The sequence below is a fragment of the Neolamprologus brichardi genome, chromosome 10 (assembly GCF_056152115.1).
Source record: "Neolamprologus brichardi isolate AB-2024 chromosome 10, ASM5615211v1, whole genome shotgun sequence".
NCBI lineage: Eukaryota > Metazoa > Chordata > Actinopteri > Cichliformes > Cichlidae > Neolamprologus > Neolamprologus brichardi.
In genome coordinates, this window is record NC_142113.1 from 19,394,274 (window position 1) to 19,414,107 (window position 19,834).

General features: G+C 39.2%; 1 protein-coding gene across 1 annotated transcript in view; it reads right to left on the reverse strand.

Annotated features, from left to right (window-relative positions):
* The window catches only part of rtn4rl1a (reticulon 4 receptor-like 1a), a 104,749-nt gene that overhangs the window by 39,895 nt on the left and 45,020 nt on the right, over nucleotides 1–19,834 (reverse strand). The window lies entirely within an intron of this gene.

Genomic DNA, 19,834 nt, shown 5'->3' on the forward strand with positions numbered 1-19,834 from the left:
GATTGTAGTTTAAGTTCCTCTCCAGAATATTAACCCTCCATAGTGAAAAATGATGCTTACACAGTGTAGTGAAATGTCATGGGTCTTCATCGATGTGATGATCTGCCAGTGAAAGCCAGCAGTGTGTCACAGCACTTATGCCAAAGAACACCTTGAGTGTATACTACTGTGCAAAGGTCTTGAGCCACCACTCATTTTATCTTTACATTTTGCTTCCAAGGAGCCAGACTTTCATGTAAAAGTTATTTTAAAAAAGCACTTTGGCTTCATTTTCAGTCATTTTGACAAACATAAATTAAACAGTATTTTTGCACCATGTTGAAAACTTGGTATATCTCAACATGCTGAGCAATGTGTCATTAAAAAATTGAAGAAAATGGACAAGTGGAAAACAGAAGAAGCAGACCTTCAGTTTACTAATCTACCTAAACACAGGAAAAAATGGCCTGTAATAGTCTCGACTCATTTGACCCACTGTTTTTGAATTTCTGCTGTCTCCACTTCTCCAGTTACCCTTCTGTGAGTATATATTGTCTGAGTCTCGCCTTGTCCTTTGTGATGTCATCCCTCATGGTTGTGTGTCCCCCTGTTTTATGCTTCCCTGAAAATGTCTAGTTTTTGGATTCCTTTGCTCCTTCCCACCCAGTTATTGGTTTGTTCTTTTACAGCTGCATTTTGACTTTTGGATTTTGGTCCACATCCTTCCTGCCACACAGCCAATACATGACACAGACAGATTGTGATCACCATGCAATACCATTTGGAAAGCCTCTGATTGACAATGGCTTCATTTTACAGCATTACAATAAACACAAACACACAGCTTATGTAAAATAAACGCACATTAAATGGGACACAATCAATCAAGGATTGGCCAATTACTGAAGCAGTGTGGGATCATCTTGACAGAGAACAGAACAAAAGGTAGTAAAAATCCAAAGAAGAGGTCTGAATCTCCTTCAAGGAGCCTAGAGAATTATTCCTGAAGACTACTTAAAAAAATTACAAGAAGGTTGCCCAAGTGAGTCCAGACTGTGTTTAAGATTAAGGTGATGCATGCCAAATATTGACTTTCAAGCTCATTCGAATTATACAAACTCTCCCTGTCGCTTATATACTGGATGCTATTATATCCATGTATCTTTGCGCATGTTTCCCATTTTCCAAGCAAAATGTATAGAAATGATGGGTGACTCAAGACTTTTGCACAGCACCATATTGCTGAGACTCCAGCTGCCTTGACAGAACAGCAGTATTGGACACCCGAAGAATGAAAAGAGGCTGAGGTTGCACTGTGGTGATCAGGAGTGAAACATTAATGCAATGTTTCGATCCTTCAGTCACTACTGAACAGACTCTGGTTTCAAATGACATCACCAGCTCAAGATGACAATGCTCATTTCCAAGATATTTTGGCTTCACTTTGGTACACTGGGGAGAAGCTAGCGAGGTGTCTATTTTTATAAATTAAATGAGAATCTTGATACCACTCTCAACTCTAAGCAATAATAAATCTGCTTTTTCAGAGGAGAAAATCATAACCAGAGTGTGGCCATACAAACCCTCCATTCTGCACTCAACACAGCTACAGACACTGTTAAATTATGAACAATAACAATGGAAGAGGAGCACAGATTGACTGTATTCCAACTGGGATTTTTTATTTTTTTTGCAGCCAAAAAAATTCAAATAATTCTTCCACAAAGAAATTTCATGCCTCCCCGTGTATTTTCTTTCCTAGTAAATGAATTCCAAAAGTATCTCACCATTATTGTGAAATTATCCAAGAGACTAAATAGTGTCTTCACTTGGATATTTGCCTTGCTGAGGGATTGCATCACATGTACCATTTTATTGCTTGCAGGAAATCAAATGAGATGAACAAGATGACTGCCATGATGACATGATGGACCTGATGCACATCTCTGCTTCACATAATTAGTTTGGGGAATGGAGTGACTCCATTTCAGTTATTTAGATTCGATATCATAACAGTGGAGTGCGTGGGCAGAATGAGTAGGAAAATGAGCCTGCATGCATGCATTGTACTCCTGAATGTACTTAAGTGTGTCCACCATTGTTCATCTCATCGACTGCATGAAACAGACTCCACAGCTTTTGTCTCCGTATGACACAGAAACTGCATAACGATGCACTCTGAGCGTCTCAGCCAATCAAAATCTCCAGTAAGGGAGGTGGTCCAACGAGGGTAGGAGGTAGAGAGAAAAGCAAGTTGAGAGGCAAAGGAAAGAGAGGATGCCATGAGGCTAAATGCTTACATATTTTCTGTTAAAATAATCTCTTCTCATTAAAGCACTGAGACATTTGAAAAACCAAAAGAAATGCACCCATATTTCAACCCTAATAACTGCGGATAATAATTATAATCTCCAGTTTTTTATTAGTTGTTCCCAGCCACTAACTCTGTATTGTAATTGGCTGTTTTCTTGCTGATTGCATTGTTTGTACTCTACTGTCTGACTTATTTTGCTGCTTGCTCATGCGGCAGAAGTTTCAGATACGCGAGTGTGCAATATGATGTGTAAATAAACCATTAGCACCACCGTGAACTGAAACTTTTCCGATTCACTTTCAAAGTGGAGAACATCAGATAGTCCACTTTTTTTCCTGATGAATAAATGTATTGACTTCTTTTTTTTAACAGGATGTCAGTTTTCCAGCCCCTCAGCAGAGCTCACAATCTCCCTGTGTCCCACGTGATGTGATGTGTGTCTCCCTAATAGAAATAACTTACATGTATGTCTTTAAATTAAACATGTACATCTTTCTCTCTCTGTCCCTCCCACTCTCTCTCTCTCAGACACACACACATTGAGGCAGAACTGCTGACAACAGTCTCTGGATTATCTCTGAGATTCTCCATCCTTCTTTACTATTCACACAACCATCACTCCTCTCTCTGTCCATTCCTCCTTTTGTGGTTTTCTTGTCTCCCTCCTCCCCCCCCACCCCCCCCCCCCCCACCCCTACATTATGAGAGAAAAGCATAAAAGACCAACATACACGCACAGTACAAAATTAGCAAAGGTCATCTGTTTTTCATGAATCCAAGCAGGACTCATGGAGCAGAATATCTTCACCCTTGCATTGGCAGCAGGGCTGAAATATGTGTGTCATTGCCGTAACTGTCAGGTGCATTAGTCTTGCTGTTGACTAGGGGCTCGAGCTGCACTGGAAAAAGCCAAACTGCTGCAACCAGTGGTTAATGAGGTGTGTTCAGCACACTGGCATCTCTAACCATTATCTAGCGTGCAGGGGAACAAAGCCACGAGAGGCTATTGATTATGTATTTGACATGCTGCTGAAGCCAGGAGGGAGGGGGACAGGCTGATAAATCAGGTATGCACTATCAGTGATTGTGTTTAAGAAAATCAGACATGAAAAATGAAAGCACTTGACAGATTACTGTAATTTCCTTCTTTTTTGTAATGATGATTTTGAAGATGAGTTTACCTTTATTGAAACTAGATTTGTACCTTCCTCGACGGTTATAAAACCAAGGTGGTGTTTAAAAGGATTGTGAAGCGTGACGAGCAGTGAAAGAAGGAAATTGCAGATCTGTCATTTTTATATGTATTATTTTGAATTGGTACCACACGAGGAGCCTCGTAATTGCACAAGGCGGCACCGAAGTAATTTCGCATTGCCACATGGTAACTCATCAAACGGATCAATTACAAACATTTCAAACACTAAGCTTGTTTGGTTGCTGTTATTTGTCTTTTAATTTGGAATTCGTATCAGACTAACAGTCCCAAAACACAAATCAATTATCAAAATAAATTCTGGTTAATTATCCATTCTGTGAGTCATCTTAGAGTGACTCTAGACTCAGGCTTTGGTGTCAAACATAACGACCCTTGGCGTATAAGAGTGCACCTCTGTGTAACCTTTGGTCCCTCTGTGAATTCCTCAGTCACTGATGATGCTTAATAAAAAGGCGCCTGGTGAAATTTTAAAGCAGAAGCAAAGATTTGACTCTTAGGCATTTTTTTCATCAACTTTCAGCAAATGCTGTTACCTTCAGAAAGGACTCACAGACACAGTTCTTGCCCAGCATTGATTATTAATACTGCATCGTTCATGTTGCTGGCTACTCAAGGCAGAAATCAAGGCAGTTCAATAACAGGGTAATAATCAAAGCCATCCTCAGTGTGGATGTAAGAACAATAACAACAAAAAAGGCTCTGCAACAAATCTAAATCTACAAAATAACTATAATGATCAAACAAATGTCATTTCAAAGCTACCAATACTCATTCAGTCAGGGTGGAATTTTTTTTTTTTTTTTTTTTTTTATGTTGTTCTTAAGTAGGACATTAGCATGAGTTGTTATTTGTATGAGTATCTTTCTCCCACAGCTGGAAACCAGAAAATCAAGACTTTAGTCTGTGATGCTGATTTCCACCCTGGTGCTGCACGGTTCACAGTTAATCAAGGAGCAAATTTGAGGATTTGTGATTATTTGAAATACATATTCGATTGATTAAAGATGCGTCTTAATAATCAGTTCAGAATCAAGGCTGTCGGCTCTGAAAACTGTGATGAAGTTCATTTAAAAACGTGTCGACATCCAGCTGACACCTCTGCCACAGTCTGCCATACATGACACTTTCAATATGTGACTGAGAGGTGAGAGATTTTGATTTTACCAGCAAAACACTGAATAAATGAAGGAGCAACATGAGTAGGAATGAGGTTGCGGTGGATGGTGGACGAGGATTTTGTAATGTCACGTGTTTTTCTGACAGTGGAAGCTGAGGTGATGCATATCTGTTCATGTGAGATACACCCCTCAGCCACATAACTGAAACCAGCAAAGCAAATAACATTCCCTCCTCATTACGGTGTGATATTCTGCTGGGAAACATTGGAGCCTGGTAGCCAAGGACCCGTACAGACAATGGTACACCAAAACAACTGCAACAACTCCACATAACATCTCAGGAACTATTTGAGGGTTGCAACAAAGAGCCAAAGGTAGCCCAGCTTTCAGTTTCCCCACACTGCAATGTGACTGAGTGCAAGCGCGATACATTTATAGTACTGTGAAAAAGTCTGGAGCCAGCTCTAATTTCTTTGGGATTTGCTTTTGAGCCAGACTTTCTTGTAACTTTCTCTTCTCTTCTCCGGGCTTCTGAAGGTCTGTCAAAGTTTTCCTTTGGACATTGGCTGCTTTTACACTGATGTTCAGTCCAGTCCTCCTACTTTTATGAGGAATGATCTTTTGCTTCTTAAGCCACTTAACACTGACCTATGAATCATTCAAACATCTAAAGGAACATAACTCAAGGTATAAATCAATGCTGTGTCTTCACATAACAGATGACTTAGCAAAGAATCAATTTTGCAGTTTTAAACTGTATCTTAAGCACTTTGTTATTAGCAGCCAATATGTTTCCATGTCTTTAGCTGAATCTGTGAAAATGCCAAAGTCACCACAGTTTGACAGGCATAAAATAAATAGCATTTTACAAATAGAATAGATTGGCAAAACAAAGACCTAAGAGATGCAGCTGGCCCTTGAATTGATCTACTCTTCACTGAAACCTCATCAGAAAAGGTTTCAGTGGAAGGGTGGCTATCAAGAAGCCATTCTTAAGGAAGGGAAACAGAGAGAGGTTGAGGTATGCCAAATTACAGAAGAACCGGACTGAAAGTCAGAGACAACACTTGTTATGGAGTGATGAATCCAAATTTGGTAGTTCAAAATGTCATCAATATATACAAAGAAGGTCAGGAGAAAGGTACAGCAGTGAATGTCCAGAGCTGTAAACATAGTGGAGGCTCTGTCATGGTGCAGGGCTGCATTTCAGTCAGAGGTGTTGGTGACCTTGTCACAGCTGGTGGAATTTGGAATGCAGAAAAGGTTTTGATTCACCAGTACTATCTAGAAATCATCTAACTGGCATTAAGAACATGATTGGATAGTGTGATTGGGAACATGACACTTCCCAATCATAATGCCAATGCATGTAAAAGCATACCTGGATAGGAAGTACGAGATCTTGACAGAGAACAGAACAAAAGGCAGCCAACATCCAAAGAGGAGCATTTGATGTCCTCTAAGAAGCCTGGAGAACTATTCCTGAAGAGTTATTAAAGAAATGACAACAAAGCTGCCTAAGACAGTTCATACTGTGTCGTGGAATGAAGGTGATCATACCAAATATTGACTTTCAAGCTCATTAGAATTGTATAAACTCGGTTTTTGTCTTATATACTGTATTTCCATGTATGTTTGCACATGTTTCAATTAATCTCTACACCTACAGTAGTTTCTGTTTTGCAAGCAAAATATGAAGGAATTAATAGTGACTCAAGACATTTGCATAACACTAAGTCTCGTACCACAACCCACAGGGCCCATAAGATCCACAACCAATGTCCTAATGCCAGACAACACAGGAGAGCCCCAGAGGTCCTGTGTCTGTGTCCTGACAGTTTAGAGCTTTTTTGATGGCAGGGGGTTGCTGATTGGTGTCCCTGAGTTCGAAGATATTTTATTGCTTAACAACAACATGAGAGATATTTTCACATCTAGCTGGAAGGGTAAAGCTCCTATTCAATCACCATGTATTTTACTGTCACTGCATTTGCAACTACAGCTGTTTTGTCACTTTGGCCAATGTCAGGTAGCAAATAGATATGGCGCGATGAAATATTACCTGGTATGGTTTGACTTTGCTTACAAAACTTTGTCAACTTTAGATAACCCAACTTTTATTTCACATTTCTATTTCTATTTCCTATACTGTCACACAAACTTTCAGTAATTCCAGAAGCAAAAACCTGGAGTCCACCTGTTTCTCTAATGTTTAAATTAAAGTGTAAAATTAAACTTTCAAGTGGGTTTCATTAATAACCACGCGTGAAAATCATGGACTGCTCCTAAAATAGGGGGGAAAGCCAGTATCACTGCCCTGCACCAAATGTTGTGAAAAATCGAATACTGCTCAGCATTTTGTGAGTGCTGAGGGAAGGCTGTGATAGGAGATGGCCGTTCTTCGTTCTTATCTGGCAACAATTTTGTGGGCCAGAAGCCAACACTACATGAACCAGCAGCAGTTCGCATGCTTATCTGCCTGACATCAAATCTACACACGATTTAGACGTAGGTACACAAAACATTAGTGCACAGGAGCAGAACAGAGCCTGGATGTGTATAAAAAAAAAAAAAAACCTGTGCATGTTCTGACCAGTCCTGTTATATGAGATACTGACAGCAAAAGAAATTCAGCTGCAGTAACCAGTGGAAATCCGCACTCATTTAAAAAGTACACATGTTGGATGTTGGAACAGGAACAGGGGGGTCAAGCATTAGTGGAAAGGTCAGTGGCATTCCATTACTGAAACTGTTGTATTTCTGCCCAACACAGCACAATGTGACACACCATCCATTCCTCCTAGCACCTCAGGGATGAGGTCTCTCCCACTAAGTCTTCTTCACACAGACCTTCCATTATCAAAGTCATCAGATAAAGGCCGACATCAATACGTACAACTGACCGGTGGTGCCAAAGACTGGCTGTGATACTTCAGGGTTATGGGATCATCTTTATGTTAAATGGTCAGTTCCACAGTCACTCAGGTGTAGAGGTCAATGCTTATCAGACCGTGTGCATCTTTGTAAGTGTGTCGTCGGGACCCTATGAATGTTAGTGTGCAGAGATCTGTAAAAAAACGTCAAATAACTGGCTTCGCATTTCATTTCCCAGAGGGTTTTTTCCTCAGGCTTAGCCAAGGTGAGAGGTTATCGTGGATAAAGAAAAATAGGATTTAGTACTGGATGTTATTCTACCTTCAGCCAGGTAGAGACAGAAATTAGAGCAGGATAAAAATAGACAAGGCGGTGAGAGGAATCCTCAGAAGTGCAGATTATAACACAAAGTGAAACAAAACTAAACAGAGCCATCAGGAAAGTAGCTAATTTTGTGTTCCTTCAATGCTACATATGCAGACATTCACAAAATTATTCCTACTTTCAAACACTGCTCCAAAATACATCTTATCTGCTCCCCTCTAATCTAATAACATCTAGCTCATCTAACTGTGAGCAGTTTGATTCACAGCCTTGCCGCATCATGAGAGTGCAGTGTGTTACCTGAACTTTAAACTGTACAAACTGAGTACTCAGCACAGAGACGCATTTAAATACCTACTTCATGCAATCAAAGGCTAATTCAGTACTGGTGTTTGTAAACCAACATTAGAAAGGAAAGGAAAAAAAGGCTTTGATAAAGCCATAAGCCTTAAATACAGTAGGATATAATAGATGATGCATGTGGGCATTAGTGGAGTAAGATTAGCTAGTGTGATAAAAATATTAGATAATAAAGAGGCCTGCCTGCCAACGTGGAAAGTTCCCATTATGACAGCACAGAACAGAGCAGCTAAATCACATCATGTTCCGAGATTAAAAATGCTACCAGTGTGTTCCTTGAAAGCATACATTGGACATCAGCAGTTTATCCCTAAATCTCTGGACGTTCAGAGAGTTGGAAAGTCTTTGAAAACATAACCGAATCGTGCATCTGTGAAAAATGTGTTCTTAGAAACCTCATGGGATTGAATCTCTTAGCTGTAGCAGAGGTGACAACTAAGGCTTGCCTAGAAGAATCAGAGATGTTTCTGCACACACTCAAACGATTACCTAATGAAGTGCGACATTTGTTATTGGATGGTCGTACAGGAAAAAATGAGAGGTGAAGCGAGACACGGGAAGGCTGAGAGTGAAAAATGGTATCGCTGTAAGGAGGAGGGAGGAACTGAGGTCAGAGTAATGACCTAATGGTGGAGCAAAAGAAAAGGAAAACCAGAAAAATGTAGATAAATGTGATATAGAGGGTGAGACATGTAGAATTTTATTCACTCTAACAGTAAAATTTAGTAACATGTTTCTTACTTAACAACTGATGTCATGAAAAGTGCAGCAAACAACTAAGTGATGAAGATGAGGACAGTTCTTTATGGTGTTGTTGTAATCAGGTGCCCGTCTAACGGTAGCCTACTGAATGATGGACAAAAATCTAAAAACTGCATGTACCTACACTTTTGCACAGTATTGCAAATGAAACATCTTGCAAAGTATTTTATCTCCATGTGTCATAGCACATTTGCGAGCATTAAATAAACTTCATACACGCTGTATTGTGTTGCAAATATGTAATCGCATATTCGCATAGTCTCCACAAGAAATCAACATTTGTACACGCAAGGGCTTAGAGGGAGCTGGTGCTTCTTATTGCCTTAAGAAAAAATGTGCTGCAATGAGCATGCAAGTAATTACACATGATGCAGTGAGCTGCAAAATGCATATACAGTACAAGCATAATTATAAGTTTCAGTTTACATCCAGTGACATGAAAAGAGATGATGATAATTGTGCTGCGCTGTAGGGGTTTAAGGACCATGTGTTTTATAGTGGCACCCCTTAACTTAAAGCTCATCTTCACACCACAGGCCTCACATGTTCAGGTTGCTCTAGATGAACTGCGTCCACGTGCCGGACATTTTTATGTTACATATGCTAAGAATTAATAGTAACTGCATTATTCATCCATCTAAGCACTGGCAGGTCTTTGAAGCTCCTAACGGAGCATTAATATAAATCCAAAGTCATGACGTAATGTCCAGCCTAGCCTGCGCACTTCACTGAAATCTCACACTGTCTCTTTCTTTCTTTTCCTGGAAGAAAAAGCGTGTTAAATTGGTTATATATTCTAAAACAACTTGGTATCCACTCTGAGAAACTTTAAAAAGCCAAGAGCTTACTTTTGCTGACAATAAATAAATTTGGCACCCATGAAACTTTACCAGCTGTATAATCCAAATCCATGAAGTTAGCAATTCTCTCTTGAAATTTACTGAGGTTTTTAGGTGTAATTTTTACTTAAAGAAAACTAGAGCATTTTATTCTGCCCTTCCTCCTGTTACAGTACCTGCAACAAATGGGGAGACCAGACGTTCACCACAGAGAAAACAAACAGGTGGCTTTGGATAAGAGGACAGGCCAGTGACTCACTGCTGCTGGGATGCAAGCCAGGACTTCATCAACTCTGGCTGGGTAACCTGGGTGAAGGGTTCTGATGCTGAAACCCTCTCCACCTTTCCCACGATCACACCAGGGACATCTATGTCAATGCATCAGAGAACATCCAAATGCATCGTGCAGCCAATCTAAACTAGCATTGATCGCTCGATCCATGCATGGGCTCGCCTCTTTTGTCAAGCTATGACATTTAATTAGCAACGATCTGGTGATCATAAGAAATGGGGTTCATTAAAGATGATTAAAAAGAAAAATATTGGCTCAAATACAAATATTAAACACACCGCAGTATTCTAGGCATATAAGGAAAGCCACATAGTATACTACTGGCTACATTTTTGTTTTTGGCATTGTTACAAAAATAAACAAGACTTTCAATGAAATTTTCTCATTTCAGGTGTACAGTAACATTGTTACAGTCTTACTTCTTTTGTTTATATGCTACTGTTTTACAGACGCTTTCAAAAATGGTTCATATGTCATGTTGTGCTGCTAACATTGCTGACATTTTGCCAACTAGAAAATCGAGAACCTGCTGAAATTATTACAGTTTATCCAGTGAGGAACTTAAAGGCCTGCAACAAGCTTTTCCAAAAGTTGACTCGGCATTCGCTGCAAAGCATTTCACTCAAAACCACATCATAATCATCGAGATGATAGAGGAAAACCTGAGGGAAATGTGCCTAAGCAACATCTAAAAAACATTAGAAGTGTGATTCCCAACTTGAATTCCCAAAATAACGAAATCTGAAACCTGAAACTTCAACATACCAAAAGAAAAGCAGAGAAAAACAAATGTTTTCTGAGCCACGACTTTATAGCACAACTCATTCATGCAAAGGCTGAGGTGAAGATGCTAACAGCGACAGACATGGAGCGGCAGTGATGTGACTCATTTACACCAGGCATCAAACTTCCTGAACAATAATCTCTCCTGAACGTACATCATAGAAATGTACAGCACAAACCAATCTGGATATATATTCACACTGGCTCTGCACGACATGTGATGCATATGGAATAGTGCAGTGGAGCATGTGCCTAATTACACTACGCACCCATAAAAACTGCACACAAACACAAATATACACATCCTGTTGGGGGATACAAGTGTCCGCTTCGGATACTTAAAGAGCCTACTGCAGTGCTGGAGGCAGATGACAATGGCATGAATATTGACAAGGGAAAATGCTTCTGTATTTTCATAATTGTAGAAATGTGAAAATAAAATGGCTGATATGAATATGGAAATAATCGTGGAAAACAACGCAAACATGTCACAGTAAAAGTTGAAGAATGGCTGCGCTCAGGCTGGAGACAGGTTGTAGGGGGGAAATTAATTCATGTACAAGCACAAAATGAAGGCAGTCTTGGACCAGAATAAGCATGTTTTTTTTATGCAGGAAAAAGCACTTAATTCCCAGAAGAACATTTGCATTCCGGTTTAAGCTGAGAGACAGCAGCAGTACAGCTGGAAGTTAAGGTATGAAGGCAGTTAGAAGAATCAAAGCACTGACTCTTGCATTATGCAACAGCGCATGTTCTGAACAATAATAATTCTATAATATCCCTTTCTTAACAATTCCCTGCTCTGTCTCTTCTCTCCTACAGCCCTCGCTTCAAATGCACATACTGAGGCTTTATTCTGCTAATGTCACTTTACTGTCACACAGTCAGATCACAGGCTCATTCCTCATGAAATATTTTCATTTCATCTGGAAGTGCACCGAATCATTTCATTTACTCAGGACCATGATCACATATTATGAAGCGCAAACAAATCCTGGCACAATAACAAAACACTGGCATCGCAAAAGCCCGAGAAATGCTGAAGAAAAGCGCTCACATGTCGCACAATAGGATTCGTGATGCTATTTACTTCGTTCGTTATCTGGGTTTGTTTTGGGGCGAGGTGACACAGCGTGCTCTCGCCTACTTTGTAAACTGAACAATTACTTAATAAAGAGATTTTCAGCTGTACCACACAACGATGGCCGAAGTTAAGAAAGCCCAATCATTGCACTAGCAAGATGAAACGGACGTAAGGGTTCAGAAATGCCCGAGCTTATTGCTAAATCAGAGTGTGAGAATACCCAGAACAAATGAGGGAAAACGTTCATAAAACCATCTGTTTATGAATAACTTTTGGTGTATCTTCCAATAATTATAAATATGATTCAAATACTATTGCTCTCTATATATCTATATTCTATAAACTATATTTCATTTCTCTCAAATAAAATAGTTGCAGATCTAACGGCGTCTATCCACTGAGGACCTTGGGCAAGTGCAGACTAATGTTGTTGAAGTTCCACAACAGTTTATTCACCTTGTCCAGCTTTGTATTTCCCTATAAAACCATTTATTTCTACCTTTTTTGTTCAAGTGTTTGTAACTGTGACGTGATCCATTGCTTGATGATCTGCCAGTGAGTTTCTTCAACAAAAGTTTTTCAGCAATCCTTACAAGAAAGCAAATAATCAAACTAGTACACAGAAGTTTCTAACATTATTAAAAGCAAATGATGACCCTGCCACTTTAAGCTATTATCATGTGGAGTTGTTTTGCTGCTATTTGTATCATCGCCACATTTCCAAATCAATACGCAAAGCTTTCACACATCCTGTAATTAGCACATCAGTTGAATTTTTCTTTAATGGCACATTAATTCTATGTCATGTTTTCATTTAGGGCATAGGCATTCATGTCACCACACTGTGTAATATTGTGCTTTTAATTACCAAAATTAATAGCTAACACATTTTAAACTGTTTGAGGTCTGTTAGTAATAATTATCTCAAAACTCCATCACTTTTAAATATGCCCATCATCTCCTGCGCATGTTTATCATCTTATCCAAATTTTAATTTCTTAATAATATTATATAATTAATCAAGTCAGCAATTTTCTCATGCTCAACAGTCATGATCATGGACCACTAAACTTATTTATTGTAGAAACTTTGATTCACAGCCATCTACACATTAACACATCATCTCCACCACCTTTGCCAGTCCAATTCTTTTAGAAAGAAATCTTGCTAGATACTTTTTTTCAATTTGGCTGTGTTTCTTTCAATTCATCATCTCTGTATTTTTTCTTCTATTTATTAATTTTGTTTCAATCCACAGAGTGGAGCACACTTGTATCTGCACCACTCTGATTACTGCAGAAACTGATTCTGTCTGGTTTGTGGGGTGGCCTTTTGGTTCAATTCCCCTCACTGAGAATATCTTGTCTGTGAAAGTGAATGAGTAATTTTCATAAATGAGTAGCCTCCCCTTTAATTCTCCCATCCTGCAGAAAGCTGTTTTGGCTATATTGTAGCAGCACATAAGCATGCAATATGAGCCTATAGCTACTATTCTATGCCTCTTCCAGAGGACCTTCTGGGAATTAAAAGTGCAGCAGCAGGAGCTCAGCAGGCAGCTATTTGACGGGAGAACTTTTGATATTTTGAGAGAATAAAGTCAGAAAATTGGAAAATTTTGCAATGCAATGGGAAGCTGCATGAATCACTATTTTCTTCTTTTTTTAAATTAAGATGTTGGGAAGCAAAAAAAAAAATGTATATGAATCTGAAATGAAGCCTCTGGATGTATTGAGCTTTTTTTTTTTCTTTTTTTCTTTTTTCTTTTTTTTTTACACTGAAGAGCATATTGTATCAAGTACCACTATTCCCAAACTGGGGTAAGTGTACCTCCAGGAGAGTTTTGGAGCTCTCCAGAGGGGTATATGAGGCAAGGCTAAATTTGGCATCAAATTATTAACGATGAACCTCATTAACTTTGAGAGGCTTCTGCTTATAATGGCCTCCTTTTAATTGAGCGCTTGTTACTAGAATCTTTAAAATATGTTTTGTTAATAATGAAAAAATTGAAAATACTGAGCACAACTTTGTGTTTTCTTTCCTTTAACCTGTATTTTGGGCCTTTTGACATAAAATAAACATCCTGTTCAAGCCCTCTCCAGATGAATCTGTATTTTCCACTCCAATGCTTGTCATGATCCTGGGTTTTGTACCCAAATATTACCTTTTCTTAAGTTAGGTTGTGTTCGCTTTGGTCTTTCAAGTTTATGTGTTTAGTCTCAGTCTGTGTTAGTTTCCTGTCTTATTTTGATAGTCCCTTGTCCTTGTTGCTGTGCATTTCCAAGTGTTCAATTCAGTTTCCATCATTTTTTCCTTGTTCTAAGTTCCTAGTTTCCAGTTTCTCATTTTCCGAGTCGTGCTTTTGTATTTCTTTTGAGTCTAATAGTTACAGCAAATAAAGCTGCCCCCTTTAGTTACCCCTTTGCTTCCCAGTCCTGCGTTTGGGCCCTACCTCTGCCTGCCACACAGCGCTACCATGACAATGCTTGTGCCTTAGAAGCAATGTGTCAAACAGATAGTGGAGGAATCCATTCTTTTTTTATGGTGAGACAATTAATATGGAAAAATTTTGAACAGCAGGTTCTAAGATCTAAGCAGCTCTTACATCTAAAAAGGATAGATTCCAAACCTGTTTCACTTTATTTTCATGTCTCTTCTATTTTAGTCCTGGACCTACCATGTCAGTCACATTTCCCAACTTTCTCACAGTATAGCAGTCTGCTCAGGCTTATTGTTCGCCTCTATTTTTGGTTCTCCTTCTGTCATAAGATGATGGTATTTCATCAAATGAGAAGTCGTGAAGAATCTTGTTTAAAATCTTGTTGCAACATTGCCTGCTGCTCTGCATCCTTCTGTTGCCTTGGGCACACACAGAAACAGTGCAGATCAAAGAGCAACCTAATGTGCAAACAGTATATCAGTCAGGCACACGCAAGAGATTTGATATTCCTGAATTTCATCTGCTAGTAATCTAGCCTGCAATGACATAGAGATGCTTCCATATTGTTATGCAGCTTGTCTTTTCTATCTGTTCTCAGGAGCTTAATGTATTCCAGGTTGGACTGAGTAACTTGGACTTCGCAGCGAAAACTCCCGCAACTGCCAGGTCGTCACAAAACAAGCGTGTACCGTGAAGAAAAGAAAAAGCGCCCCAGAGAAAGCTCATTCAAGCTCTTTCACTAAAAACTAATGGAGATGAAAGTGAAGTTGAGCAGAAAGAATCAGCTAAACCGAGCTGTGAATCACTTCAAGTCAAGAAATTTCACTAAGTCAGGAAACCACATCTGAACCGCATCACTGGAAATATCTGGCCGTGTCTTCACTTGGATTATTGTCAGCGTCTGGACAAATTCCAGAACACTGGGATGGAGCCAACTTCAAATAAAAATGCCGGGAGAAAAAAAACCATGAATACTCACAAGATGTTTATATAGAGAATTCGGCAAAGCTGTGAAGATTAAGTCTTTTTAAGCGGTGCATTATTTCCAGATCGCAAATTTAATCAACAGTTTCGTCCACTCAAGGTTTATTAGTCCACCAAGGTTAATGGAAGTCTAATTAAAAGTTTTCTACCTAGTCCCTTTGTTTAGACCAACACAATAAAAGTGACACTGCTGATAATGCTTCTCTTCCTACTTAGGAAGAGCCACTAAACCAACAGTGGCTTATGTGGTTGAGGGAGATGTCCAAATGCGGTAGTTTTAATGGTCCTGTGTGACAAATAACATGGTCACCGTGTGTCAGTCCTACTAACAAATCATCCAAGAGGTCTGTTCTCCAGTTTGATAGAATGCTGCTATTGTATTTGTATGTTATGCAACACTAATTAACAGCTATATGTATCTGTGCAATGGACACCTTTCTAGCCAAGATTTGTAACTGTTATCTGATTTCACAATCTTGACCAAATATGGTCTCTTCAAGCTCTGAAAAAAAGCCCAAAAATATGGTTTTGGCCAAAGTGCTGACTTTGAAGTCTCAAAATGAGGCTTGGCAAACCAGTCGATAGTGGGATTTGCAGCTGGAAGCATAAAGTTCTCTGCAGAGTCACAACTATACAGAGTTCAAACATGTATCAACACAAAAGCATAGCTATAAGTAAATATAATAAAATACTCATTTATCTGAATATCTAGTTTTGTAAATCTCATTCACTGAAGGACAAGCCTGATTTCCACTATCAAGAAGCCATAAATCAATACTTGCACGTCTATCTGCATACTGAAACCTTTGTCTGGCATCAGTCAAGTTGCATCAGCGAGATTCTACAAACTGCAGATCTCAGCAGCAATGTCTGCAGCTTTTTTTTAGCCCTTATGTCTTGCACTATATATGGATTTCATCACAAATTCTTGGTAGCAGTTATCATTCAGTCATCATTACTAAATGGCCCACTACTTGTTGCCAGTTCCAACAAAACACTAAATCCCTCATCTTCGGTCTTGGCTGCACTGCTTGCACAATTTTCCTGCACTTGTCTTTCGATGGTTTACAGGATTTTTTTCCTATCAGTGGGGCAGAAAAACAAAAACACATCATACAGTCTATCCACACGACACTTCTTTGACAAAAAGCATAAAGGAAGCCACCAAGAAGTAGCAAATTGCTCACATAAAAAACTGAATGCTACGACCTCAACATTAAATTGATTTTTGCTTGATTTTGAATCTAGCTATGCATTTCAAAGACATCCACGCATTTTATTTGCCTGAGGTATGGAATCTGTTGCTTTTGTGAGCTGCTTAGTATTGTGCGCTATTATTAAATAAAACTGGGGTTGGAATATCAAAGGTTCGGTTTTCGTTTGATTTTCTTTGTGAGAAATCTGTCTCCGTGTGATGGAAATTGATCAAATACACTCTCCATTAATCTTACTCTCAGCTGTGTGAGAAAAATCATGTTTTTTAAAAAAACTGCTTCTCTTCACTTTCTGCCTCTCTTGGCTCCTCGGAATGGTGCTCAGTGGGCAGCCTGTGCTAACACATACATACGCATTGACCGTGTACGCCGTAAAACACACATACACACTCTGCTCCGCGCTCTCATAAACACAGAGGCACACACACAGAACGGGTAATCTGTCTGATTGAAAGAGCTTTCAGACGGGTAATTAAATTTCCCAATGATCCGCTGCGGTGGCTACACACGAATCCGGCTTTCAGAGGTGAGCGGACGACCGAGACCCACAGCAATAACACACGGCTACTGCTACAGACAGAGAGAGAGGGAGGGGGACAGGGAGAGGGGGGAGAGGTTATATTTCATGTTGACAAGGACAAGATAAACACAGGGGCCTTTAACAACCATTAGCTCAACCCTAACCTTCATCTTCAGCGCTTCTGCCATCCTGGCAAAATGCGAAAAACACAAAGAACAACATGCACAGATATACACACAAATACACACACAAACACATGTGCGCACATATTGGTACCAGTGCCTCCCACAACCAGTAATGATAGTACAACCATAGACATTCACAAAGAATAAATAAAATGCTTTAAAAGCATTACGGATATAAAATTGGTCCCTGACCAATAGTGGGTATACTTGTTACTGGAGTGTATAGTCACTGACTTTTTGTGTGTACATATAGATTTAAATACATTGTTGTATTGAAAAATGTCAGCAACTTCCAGTACTACCCTTCAAACTCCTAGTAGACAGACCTGTCGTATCATTTGGAATCGCCTTGTTCTCAAGTTATCACATTCACAAGATTTTCAGAAAACTTGACCTTGACCTTCAGATTGAGGTCACCTAGATTCAAACTCTTCTGAGATTTTTAGTCGATACACCTATTTGAAGCCCGTACATCGTCTCACTGTCGAGTTATCCCACACTAGTGTGTTTACGGTGCCCGACCTCCTGCCCATCATCCCTCCCCGCCCAGTAGTTGTATCATTTTTTTTTAAATTTGTAACATTTTTTTTTATCTAAAGTTAATCAACAGCTTACAGTTAGGACTCAACTTGACCTTTAGCCTAACCAACACCTGCTCAGCCATGAAATACAATGGGTGCCACTGTAGGGGTGAGCTGACCTATGTGCAAGTCTCTCGTAGAGCATTTTTCTGTGTCATTCCCCCACTATTCTTGATTTCCTGTCTAATCTTTCTCAGTTGTTGAATCTAATAAAATGTAAAATGCAAAAAAACGCTTTCATGTGCTGTAGAGTGAAAGTGTGGAGACAGAGCTGGACAAACAATGTGACGGCAACATAACTATCTACATATAAATTCAAATATCTGTCACGCACATAACATGATGTGCACATGAGTAATGGATGTATCTAAGGAGAAAAGTATTCAGCTTTTTTAAAAATCTGTGGAAGGTTGAGTTAAAAAATAGGGGTTTATTATATTCTTATTTGCTTATTAGGTAAGCACAAAGAAGGTTAAATGTCACTGAGGTGTTGCCAGGTTTGTAGAAGTGTACCAATATTTTTTGTTTGACAACAAAACAACATTTTGTCATTCAGATGTAATGAAGACAAAGATCCGACACAAATTTGCACAAATTCTTCTCACATCTATGACAAGTAGCTAGGTCCTCTTTCTAAAATGCCCAAACAGATGTTTAAACTATATGTCGCCAGAATTCAATCAGTTGCCTTTTTATAAAAAACACCTCACTAGAACTAATGCAGCATAACACGAGTCCTGCAATAGCTAATTTTAGCATTAATTATATACCTGCAAGTGCAAGTTTCCATGCTTCTAATGATTTCAAGCAGTGTAGTGCTCCCTAACCCTAAGCCATGGTACACAATGTTGCTACTCCCAAGCCTTGTGAAAATTCATATTTGTTCATTTTTCTCAACTTAAGATTTTGACCTTGATATTTTAGGTTTGATCAGCTGTATTGTTTTTTTCTGAAGTGTTTACTTGAAAATACTATTTTCTTTGAAATAAATAGGATCTGTACCTTGCAGTATAAAGCACCTTGACATCACTGTTGTGTGATTATGTGCTATATAAATGAAACTGAATTGAAATGTTGCAATTTCTGTTGTTTTGTTAAACACTTAAACTTCTGTCCAATATTTTTTTCTTCTTGTAAATTAAAGAACACACTTTTTTTTAAATGCACCATATGTTCATCAGTGATTACAGCAATGGTTTAAGGGGGAAAAATGATTTGTTTCCATCTTGCCTCTTCCTTCCTAGCAGGTGGCTGGTTTCACTTACAGTATTCATCCTGCCTGGTTAAAATAAATGAGCAGCGTTACTGCAAGAACATGTTACCTCTTCGTGGCAAATGGAGGCTGAGAAAAACAATAACAGCCGTCCATTGGACTAAATGTAGCGTATCGGCGGGAATGAGAAGAACAGAGGTTATAAAAGCCACGGTGTGATTTGATCACCAATTGGCATGGCAACCAGCCCTGGCCAAGCAGCCTAAATTAATTGGGGTCTGCCATGTGAAACAAAGGCCAAGCTAATCGAGCTGTTCGGGGCCAGTCTGTTAAGCTCAAAAGGTAATAAGGGCAGGTTGGACACACATCTGGACGTGTCATCAAACACAAAAAGCTCTGGAGTAACTTGGTTGGTGTTTAGATTTAAGTGTGTGAGTTTTCTTCATTCCTGCAGGGAAGCCCAGTAGTTCTCCTCTGCAAAGGAAGGTCAAAGTGGAGATCTCAGAACAGCAGAGGATCCCTGGAGCTGATAGAGATATGGTGTACTGCTCCAGGACACTTCAAAAGAAGTGTATATTTGTGTGTGTGGGAGAAGAAGAGAACATTTATCTCTATAAATGTTTTAGATGATTTTGCTTTATTTTACAAGTTTGCTGCAAGTATAAAAAAGTAAGGTGATCAGTGTGCCAGACTCTCTCTCTCTCACTCACACACAGACACATATACACGCACATACACACACATACACGCACACA